Here is an 11,834-nt window from a genome sequence, read left to right as displayed (position 1 = left end):
AGAGAAGAAAATATTGTATGCAGATGACAACAATACTGAACAGTGAACAAATCATGTAACAGCTTGAGAGAAGAGCATATATTTCTCCAAATTCACAACCAAATAACTCATGGAAAATGAACCCATTATGAACCTAGAAACGATTATGAACACAAAGTTCAGAAACAAAGAGAAGTCTGTGTATGTGGATTTAGTGGGGGATTATATAAAGCTGGAAGAAGTATAATTCACTAGGTCCTTAATATTACTGTGAATAATGAGCTGAAATAGAGACATCACATTAATCTGTCTGTAACAAACTAAGCTCCATTATAGTCTTAACAAAACAACTGTCACTACGTGCTGACAGACAGTTTCTGTGTACTGGATACTTTTGACCCCTTGAACCATATTTTTGAAGTATCTAGCTACAGTGTGGGAAAATTCAAAGATTCAGAAAATGAAAAGAGTGTTGACATTACAAAAAAAAGGTCATTTTTAGAAAAAAAGACTTCTGAAATACGTAGAAAATTCTTCAAAAATCTAGGCATCTTGCATTTGACATCTCTATACTTTTGTAAAACAATAATATATATTACAAAAGATAGTTCAGAGTGGATTACATATACTAGTTTATACACTCACAACACATGGAAGAAGAACAAGATAAAAAGTATACCCCATCAACTGACAATTGTTTGGAAAGGATATTTTTACTCAAGAATTAAGTCACTAGGAAGCCTGCCTGAAAACCTGGATGATGGTATACATGTCTCTAACTTTCCAAAGACACTCAAAGACTATGAGATGGAAAATGAGATTGACACTGTTAAGAAGTATCTATTGAATTAAATTTATATATACCATTCTTTAAACTCAATTACATTAGAGACTGTAATCTCAGTGACTGCTCCATAGGAAATGAGTACCAATGAATATTTTCTGTTTCTAACATGACATTCCATATTACATCTATATTTACTGTGCACACTATAATTCTACAAGATAAAATAAAATTCAGTTCAAATCTATACTTTCTCTGAGATGTTAGTGGAATCTGAAATATCAATTTGGGTATGAAATGGATTTGGTTTCTCTTATTAACCTACTATATGCTCTCATTTTGACCATATAAGTGTCAATGTTGACTAGTGTTTTGTTTACTGACAATTGGTATATGCCCTTTGTAATCCTTTGACATGCAATATGCACATAGTAATCTAACTTTGAGCCAAAGTATTTTCACATTTCCCCTATGTTAATAGATGAGTGTATTTCCCTCCACTCTGCATTTAGTAATATTTCTAGTCTGCTTAAATTTTCTGGCTTCAACTGCCTATACTTTAGAAATATTGTTTTTCAGACTCAATAGTGATGCAAGGCAATTCAGCTGCTTGACCATAATGAGCCAAGATTTCTGTATTTATTACATGTACCATTTGTCTATTGTGTGGCATATAAGGAATTACATGATATATCAATGTCCATAAGGCTCAACAATGTCTCATTTGGGTAGGTACACCTAACTTGACATTTTAGATATTGACCAGATTATAAAAACTTTTGCACCAATGCACCAAAAAATCTTTTTTATGCATCAGGTACATGAAGCAAACTTGACATTGTAAATATCAGATTATAAAAAAACTTTTTGACTGACAACTATTTTCATGTATCAATATTTAGATCACATACTATGACTAGGTACAAGAATTCCTTCTTAGCCTTATCTAGGATCATCTCTAGTCTCTTCATAGAACTGTTTGTTACACAGCAAGGTGATCAGTATCTCCTTGATATGATATAAGTCACTCCCTGTAACTTTATATGCATAGCTTCTGCTTCAAAAATACTTTCTGATCATTTTCCTTCAGTTCACTACTTTCGTGCACTTGTATTCCAATTTCCTTACCTTGAGCTCTGCAGAAATTTCTTAATCTTCTGTACAATAGTTCTCTAGACTGCAAATACTTATTTCATTTTCTTTCAGATCATGCTTGTCATAATAAAATCTTATAGTGACTCAGTTGGCAATAAAAACTACTCTAATGTACTCTACACACATTGGACATTCTGGTGCCAAATTTTTATGATTGAGCTATTTCTATCAACACTATCTATGTTACATTTACCTCCCACATGTGAGTTCAAAAATTTGGTGTCCTTCTCATGTATTGACCTGCAATGTCTTGCAGTTCTTCTGACTCTGTCTGGAGCTTGGTGCTGTTGTTATTGATGGTGATTCTACTGGTGGTGGTCACAATTCTACTGTTTGTGATACTGATGTTGGTGGAGAGGACTATGCTGCTGACAGTGCTGCTGCTGCTTGTGTAGATGGATCTGTAGCTACCTTTTTAGTAGATTCTTCTGATGAATCTATGGCTAGCAATGATAATTCTTCCTCTTGTACTTTTGAGATTGATAGAGCTTCAGCTGTACATTCTGCAGGCACTGAGATTAATTATTGTACTTTTACTCTTAGAGTATTACCCATAATCATGTTATTATAGCTTTGTACAATGCGGTCTTCCCCTTGTAGTTTCTGTATAGTCGATGTTTTGCGTAATCTTCTACATCTAAATAGATGATCCACAAGTCACCATACAGTGAGAAGTGGTGGGTATCCTGTTCCAGGGTGCAGTCATCTGCAAGTTGGGGCTTACATCAGCACCAACAATGCCTATCACATGGGTTCTGAGGTGATCGTCAGTTCGTACGGGTGGCTGGCAGATTTGGTGATGACTACTGGCCTTGCACATGAGGCGCAAGCAGAGCTCGCAGTTTGCAGCATTGATCCCTGAGTTGATCAGGGTCCTTTGGTTTGAAGCCAAGTGGAGGGTTTCAACTGAAGGTTTTGTTGACTCTGCGATGGTCTAGGCTGCAGACTTCTAGACCTGCATTATCGTGTGGGGTTTGTAGGACTCCCCTTGATAGGTCAGGGGTGCACTACATGAAGGAAGCAGCTACTTGGGTAGCAGAGTACTTGTGGAATGCACATGATGGTCTTTTGGGCTAGGTGGCAGTTTGAGGTGTTCTAATGAACATCCACCAGTCAACGCACAGGAAGGGAAGTTAAACGGTGTTCAGAACAGAAACATTTCGACTGTCACAATTTTATCAGTAAACTGTCAGAGAATTTGTAATAAAGTTCCTGAATTTACTGCCCTCCAGGAAAGTTTCTTGGGACCAATAGCCCACTGAAACTCAAAGTGGAAAGCTCTGAGATATTTAGCGAGTCATGGAACATATATCAGAAAGACAGATTAGAGGCCATAGGAGGGGAAGTGTTCATTGCAATTGACAGAAACACTGTCTCTATTGAGGTCAAAGTAGAGTGTGACAGTGAAGCCATCTGGTCATGTATAACAGGTGTAGTTGAAACTAAGTTAATTATTGGATGTTTTTACTGGCTACCTGATTACGCTGTGACAGTTCTAGAGTCATTCAAAGAAAGTTTATGGTCAATAGCACGCAAATAACCAAGTTATACAATACTAGTTGGAGGTGACTTTAACCTGCTGAGTATAGACTGGGATGTCTATGGATTCATTGTAGGCAGTGCAGACTAACAATCATGCGAAATACTTTTGAAAACATTTTCTGAAAATTGTCTTGAGCAGATAGCTCAGTATCCCACACACAACAGAAATATTTTAGACATTTTAGTCACAAATAGGCCAGACCTTATTAACAATGTCAATATAGAAATGGGGATTAGCAATTGTGATGTCCTTATAGCATCTATGGTTATAAAAGTTAATAAATCAGTCAAAAAGGCTAGGAAAATGTTTCTCCTAGATAGAACAGATACGCAGTTATTAACATCTCACTTAGACAGTGAATTAGCATCACTTAGTTCCAGTAAGATGGGTGTAGAGGAATTATGGACAAGTTTAAGCATATTATAAATCATGATCTGGAAAGTTATGGGCCTAGCAAGGGGATAAAAGATGAAAAAGACCCACCATGGTTTAATAACAAAATTTGGCAGATGCTGAAAAAGCCAAGGCTGTTGCACTATAGGTTCAAAAGAGGATGCACATATAATGACAAGTGAAAGTTAGTAGAGATTTGTGTGTCTGTGTGGAGATCTGTGCATGAAGCATACAACATCTTCCACCGTCATGCCTTAGCAAAAGATCTGGCAGAGAACCCAAGGAAATTCTGGTTGTGTGTAAAATTGCTAAGCGGGTCTAAGGCTTCAATTCAGTTCCTTGTTGACCAGTCTAGTCTGGCATTTGAAGAGAGCAAAATGAAACCCAAAATTTTAAACTTCACATTCAAGAAATCTTCTTCACACAACTTGTTACTTCGACAAATGTGGTGTTTGTATTTCCTGAAAATCTTCTTGAACTTTCTGTCTGATTTCATGATTAACATATGACTTTTCAACCAAACTGCATCTGTGAAACAAATTATTTGCTGGTGCACTTTTTCTCTAATAGGTCTACTTCTTTTAGCTTACTATCATCATGATGAACATCACACCCTCCACCAGTTATGACACAGTTGGCCTCTCTCATAAAGGATTTTTCATAGTATCTTTGCACTTCAGACAGTGATACATCTGGTTTTGTATTGCCTTTTATGTTGTGCTGTATCTGTGTTTGTGGCATGACTGAAGTCAGTCCCTTCCCATGGCTTGCTGACGAGATGAATATTTAACCCTTTTTCATATTCTAATATGGCTTTAACTTTCTTCTACAGTTAATAATTAGATTTCACTATTAACAGTTACTGCTGTAAAGTTTTGTGCAGTTGTGAGACTTAGGCCTAGATTGTTACATGAGTGAAATTTTTCTATGCTGACCTGTATATGAAAAATCTTGATGAGTCAGTTGTTTTCACATGTGTTTTCACAGTCCACAGACAGAATTTTTAACCAGTTTAGTAATGATGCACAGTATTTGAATTCTCAGAAACCAGTCACTATTGTCTGAAGTTCATCATTCACAGCTTACCACTTTTGGTCCACCATTCAGACATTGGCATCACCTTCTCCAACAACCTTTCAAAGTTTATTTTATGAAATTACTCTTTATTCACTTCACCAGCATGTTTAATTCAAGTTCTGCACCACATTTTCCCACAGCTATTTATGACTATTGTGCACAACTCCACAGTCACTTGAATGAAAATCTGATGTCATTTGTACAAAATAATCTGATTCCAACCATTTTTGCATTGGAACGTTTGCATCAGCACATATTCCATTGAAGAGTGTAAAATTCATTCTGGTCACATCTCTTAGGCTGTGGCTAAGCCATGTCTCCACTACATCCTTTCTAACAGGAGTGTTAGTCCAGCAAGTTTTGCAGGAGAACTTCTGTGATGTTTGAAAGGTAGGACATGAGTTACTGGTGGAAATAACGCTGTGCTGAAGGTTCATGGGTCAGGTTTGGGTAGCTCAGTTCATAGAGCACCTGCCCATGAGAGACGAAGTTTGAGACCTGCTCTGGCACCACAGTTCTAATCTGCTAGATGTTTCATATCAGCACATATTCTGCTGCAGAGTCAAATTCATTCTGGAATTTCTGCATTATTATACATGTTCTAATACCTTTTATCACAACATAAAACGCACTTTTTCAGCATGTATTATTTGTGTATTTATGATTCAGAAACACCATTCAAAAGTGGCTTGACGAGAGAAGATTTCAAAAAGTGTGCCAAAACTGATTTTAACTGATTTTAATTACTAATACTGTTTACTTTATGTTGCACAGTATGTGTGCATAGAATTAAAATGTCATGTGCTATATGGAGTACAAATAGTATCTTAATTAGCAGTAGTAATGGGCTACTGACATATATATTACCACACAAATTTCACAGTTTCCCAATGTATTTGTATAGGTATGTGTGTATTTAAATAAATGATGACATCATTTTCATTTAAATGTCTGAATGTGAATAAAACATAAATAATTAAAATAAAGAATGAAATGATACCATAAATAAGATCATTTACAATCAGCCCCAGATCCAAACTGGGGCCTGGGGCAAAACTTGATAGTGGTGTCTCCCCCCCCCCCCCCCTTGATCATTTGAGATAGGATGTCAAAAATATCAATTTTTCAAAAATATATTCATTTTACAGGGCACATCTTTCTGAAGAGTTTGATAATAATAATAATAGGTTTGTGGCACAACTTGACTAGAAGAAGGGATCGGTTGGTAGGACATGTTCTGAGGCATCAAGGGATCACCAATTTAGTATTGGAGGGCAGCGTGGAGGGTAAAAATCGTAGAGGGAGACCAAGAGATGAATACACCAAGCAGATTCAGAAGGATGTAGGTTGCAGTAGGTACTGGGAGATGAAGAAGCTTGCACAGGATAGAGTAGCATGGAGAGATGCATCAAACCAGTCTCAGGACTGAAGACCACAACAACAACAACAACAATGGTTTATTTGTCCATAATAACTTTTACAGTCATGGACATAGTCAGTCAGTACATACATGAACAATAATCATAGTTTAGTAGTAGAATTAAAGTACATACAACATTAAAAATCCTTGATGGAGTACAAATATTTAGCAATTAACAGCTGCTTTAATTTTATTTTAAATATGTTTCCTTTTAACATTTTTATGGTTTTTGGCAGTCTGTTGTAAAAAAAATCTTCCAGCAGAAAATGGATTATGATCAATTGCTTTTTTATTTCGGAATTTTATGTGATAATCCTCTTTCTTCCTTGTATTATAACTATGGATATCACTATTTATTATACTGTGCACCGTATTTTCTTTTACAAACAGTATAGTCCTTAGAACATATAATGAATACACTGTTAGTATATTATACTTAATGAAGTATTCTCTACAGGATTGATGTTTACTAATATTCGCTATTATCCTAATTGGTCTCTTCTGGGCTCTAAAAGCCCTATCCATGTATACCGTTGGTGCCCCGCCCCAAATCTCAATACCGTATTGTAGGTGGGAATGTATAATACCAAAATAGATCTGTCTTAAGACTGGTGGCACTATTATGCTAGAAAGGCGTTTTAGCAGGTAGGTATTACACGAGATTTTTTTTACACATGTAGCTGATGTACTTCTTCCATGTAAGATGTTCAGCAACTATAATACCCAGGAATTTATGTTTATCAATTGTTTCAATTGATAACTCTGGCTCAGTATCCATTTGTCTTGATTTGTAATTTGGCATAAACTCCATTAGAATTGTCTTTTCCTTATTTAATGCCAATTTATTTTTAGTCATATATACTGTGATGAGGCTAGTGTTCTTCATATTATTTTGCACTGCTAGCTGTTTTGTAGGGCCCCGGCTTATGAAGGAGGTGTCGTCGGCATAATTCACAAGGTCTGCATTTTTTGGATTTATTATACCATTGATGTACACAATGAACAGAAAAGGCCCAATAATACTTCCCTGAGGGACTCCACAGTTAAGAATTTTATAAAATGATTTTACTGTTTGTATAAGCTCCTGGTTGTATGATACAGCTTAACACATTGTCTCCTGTCAGCAAGGTATGATCTTAACAAATCTAATGCAACTCCTCTGACCCCATAAGTTTCTAACTTATATAGAAGAATGGAGTGATTTACAGTATCAAAAGTCTTAGATAGGTCTAGAAAGATGCCAATAACTTTGTTTCCATCAACAAGTTTATTCAATACTGCTTGAATAAATGTGGCTGTGGCTGTTATTGTAGACTTTCCCTTCCTGAAACTGTGTTGAGAACTTTTTAATATATTGTACTTAGAGAAAAATGATTCCATTTCATCAAGAAATAGCCTTTCCAACAACTTACTAAGTTCTGATGTCAATGAAATAGGCCTATAATTTTGTACATCAGTAGTTCTTCCCTTTTTATGCACTGGTCTTATTTCAGTCAGGAAATGACCCCTGTCTGAAAGAGCTGTTTATTAAATGTTGCAATGGCTTTATTAACTCATTACTGCATTCTTTCAGAAATTTGGCTGAGAAGTCATCCCAGCCACTGGATGTACTTGCTTTTAAGTTGGAAATGATTCTCAGGATCTCCTGTTCTGTAACACATCTCAGGAAGAACGAATTACTGACATTACTGGGATTTAGCACCTGCGGTGGGTTGATCACATCCTCCTTACTCATCTTACTAAATTGATCTATGAATCTCTCACATACTTCTTTTGGGTCACTAACCAATTTTTCATTGCCCTTTATTATTATGTTGTTACACAATATATAAAACAAATATGTTTCAGGAAATGTAAGACATATTATTTGGTCTTAAGTGTGCCAAAGTGCAGTGCCACTCTTCTTCACATAGCATTCTTCTATTGCACATCACTGTATTTCATTATGTGACATTCACACGTGTATATTTTGTAATAGAAGCCATCAAGCCTACACTGAAGTGCCAAAAAAACTTGTAGACCTGCCTAACATCATGGAGGGACCCCACGAGCATACAGAAGTGGCACAACATGATGTGGCATCGACTCAACTAATGTCTGAAGTAGTGCTGGTGGGAACTGACACCATGAATCCTGCAGGGCTGTCCATAAATCTGTAAGAGTATGTGGGGATGGATATCTCTTATGAACAGCACATTGCAAGGCATCCCCACTATGCTCAACAACGTTCATGTCTGGAGAGTCAGGTGGCCAGTGGAAGTGTTTAAACACAGAAGAGTGTTCCTGGAGCCACTCTGTAGCAATTCTGGACGTGTGGGGTGTTGCATTGCCCTGGTGGAATTGCCCAAATCCATCAGAATGCACAATCAACATGAATGAATGCAGGTGATCAGACAGGATGCTTACATATGTGTCACCTGTCAAAGTCATATCTAGACCTGTCAGGGGTCCCGTATCACTCCAACTGCACATGCTCCACACAATTACAGAGTCTCCTCCAACAACTTCAACAGCCCCTGCTGACATGTAGGGTCCATGGATTCATGAGGTTGTCTCCATACCCATACAAATCCATCTGCTCGATACAGTTTGAAATGAGAGTCATCTGACCAGGCAACATGTTTCCACTCATCAACAGTCCAATGTCAGTGTTGATGGTCCCAGGCGAGGCATAAAGCATTATGTCATGCAGTCTTCAAGGGTACATGAGTGGGCCTTTGGCTCCAAAAGATCATATCACTGATGTTACATTGAATGGTTCGCATGCTGATATTTGTTAATGGCCCAGCATTGATTTCTGCAGTAATTTGCTGAAGACTTGTACTTCTGTCACCTTGAATGATTCTCTTCAGTCATATTTGGTCCCATTTTTGCTGGATCTTTTTCTAGCCAAGGTAATGTCGGAGATTTGATGTTTTACTGGATTTCTAATATTCATGGTACACTTGTGAAAGGTCATACAGGAAAATCTCCACTTCATCACAACTGTGGAGATGCTGTGTCCCATCGCACGTGCACTGATTATAACACCACATTCAAACTCACTTAAATGTTGATAACCTCCCATTGTAGCAACTGTAACTGATCTAACAAGTGCACCAGACTTGTTGTCTTACATAGGTGTTGCCAACTGCAGCACCATATTCTGCCTGTTTACATATCTCTGTATTTGAATATGCATGCCTGTGGTGCCTCTCCTGCTCAGAGTCCATCAGTTTAACATCCTACCCCTTTTTTCTAAAGGAAAGAAACATATCACTTAATACTGCATGGGATTATTTGTGACTGGAACAATAACAACTGTTCAGAAAATTTGCACTCTTTATTGTCTATTAGCTAATAGCTTTGTCTTTTGTGTGATGTAAAATTGAAAACAAATACAGGAAACATAAAACCAGTGAAGTTAAGACACAAGCAAGATGGTACACATTTCTTCAATCCTTGAGCCCCAGCATTTTTTTTCTCTCTATCTTGCCATAGCTTTACGCTGGCTTGCTTCCCTTTCTGTGAAACAATCTGTTATCTCATTACAGTTCATCAAACATTTTGCAACATGAAAAACCGAAATGTCATTGTCTAATACTAAAAACAGTTGCTAACATGAATAGAACCCAATATTGGTATGGTTTCTCAATTTTATAACATCTATTTCGTCACTGTCTGATAGATAAAATGAAATAGCTCTTTCTAATATTGCAGCAATTATCACGCATGCCAAGAAAGTGAGACTGTTTTGGCACAAATGTTCATTTTTATATAGCTCATTTGCATAATTAATAAGACAGAATATAATTCACAAAGTACCAATATCAAATGCCTATTAGGCCTACTACAAGCAAAAAGTTTAATGTTAGGGGCGTTTCACATTTCATTCATGTGCTCCAATTTCTCAAGCATGAGATCAAAGAGAAGTACAAAATTTCTACATAAATTTGGAATCATTATGTTCTGCCCTTACTTTGGGTGATGTCCCCATTTCTTCTCCTTCCTCATTCTAACAAACAATCTTGTCATCACAAATACTGTAACTATACCTGGTCTTGTCAAAACTTATTTTCCAGTTAACTTTCCTAACCCCGCCAGAATAACTGGTTCAGGTACCTGGCATTTATTCTCCAGTTAGGCATTATTATGTGTTGGTACAATGCATTTCCTGCACTTTTCCAAGAATAGAACTTAAGCAGCTGCTAACTGGGGACTGTATAACTGCCCATTAGGAGTGTAGGGTTCTGTCAAAAATAGTCTGTCAAAATTTCATTTTCTTGGTTACGCCAAGAAGATTATATGTAATCTTTCTTACCTGTTATTCCTGTTAGTCACTTATTATCGCTCTGGTAGTCTGAGTCTATAGATTTCAAAATAATCATAACAATGCTGATCATTTGCACATCCAATCAACCACTCACACAAACAGCAATTGACATTCACCCGTTTGGGTTTATTCGGCTCAGCTCGTATAGCCCTGCTGCCATTTGTCTTCGAGTAAGTTTTATATTTCTAGATGTGATGGGGATTCCCCTTGCAGAGACATCACATACGCTATGCATGCATCCAAAAATTAACTTATGATTCATTCATAAATCAACTTATAATGCGGTTTAAAATGTTCAAAAAAACTGAGATTTGTTTCAAAATTATATGAAAAATCGATGGACCAACGTGAACTGGATACTAGGCACTTTGTGAAACAAGAACTTTTTCTTCATGAGCATCAATTGAGCACCCCCTGAAATTGCCGCTCATGGCAGATACCCTGATTCCCCCCCATCTGGATTGTCTACATAGCAGGTGCAGCACAAACAAAAGAGTGTTGGAGTGTAAGAAGCAATGATGATTTCTAGGAAAATATATATTAAATATTGGAGGTAATGGCAAAACAAAGATTACTCATTATTGGAAAGTGAATGAAAGAAGAAGGGCTAACAAAAGAACTACTCTTATTTCTGGAAAAGGCACTCAACAGTAGCCTGGATCTCATAAATAAGAAAAGAACTAGAAATAAACATCTTCAGATAATCAACAGCAACAGATAAAAACACTTTCAGAACCTACAGTCATCTGTTTATAAAACTATCAAGGTAGGAAAATGAAAATAAGGGGGAACAACGTGGATAGAGGAAAGAAAAAAGGAGCGTGGGGGAGATGAAGGAGTACTGGAAACATAGACAGTAGAGGAAACGACATTTTGTGAGACCAGTTGGCCAGTACAAAGATGAAAAGGAAATAAATGATAAAAGGGGACCAATTAAATACATACATACAAACCCAGATGTGAACTAATATTTGTAAAAATTGTAACACGCCAACTGAATGACCTGAATGAATCAAAATATGGAATATGTATGGAACTGTGTACCAGAAGTAAGTTATTGTGCATTCTGAGATAAGGCATTGATGTCAGACCAGCATCCTCATTTTCTGTGTGGTCGGAAAGATCAGCATTATGTCACACTCAATCAGTGGAGGATCATCCAATAAAGTGG

Source organism: Schistocerca piceifrons, chromosome X, assembly GCF_021461385.2.
Source record: "Schistocerca piceifrons isolate TAMUIC-IGC-003096 chromosome X, iqSchPice1.1, whole genome shotgun sequence".
NCBI classification, from domain to species: domain Eukaryota; kingdom Metazoa; phylum Arthropoda; class Insecta; order Orthoptera; family Acrididae; genus Schistocerca; species Schistocerca piceifrons.
The sequence above is the reverse complement of the archived record's forward strand: the minus strand, read 5'-3'. Positions refer to the sequence as shown.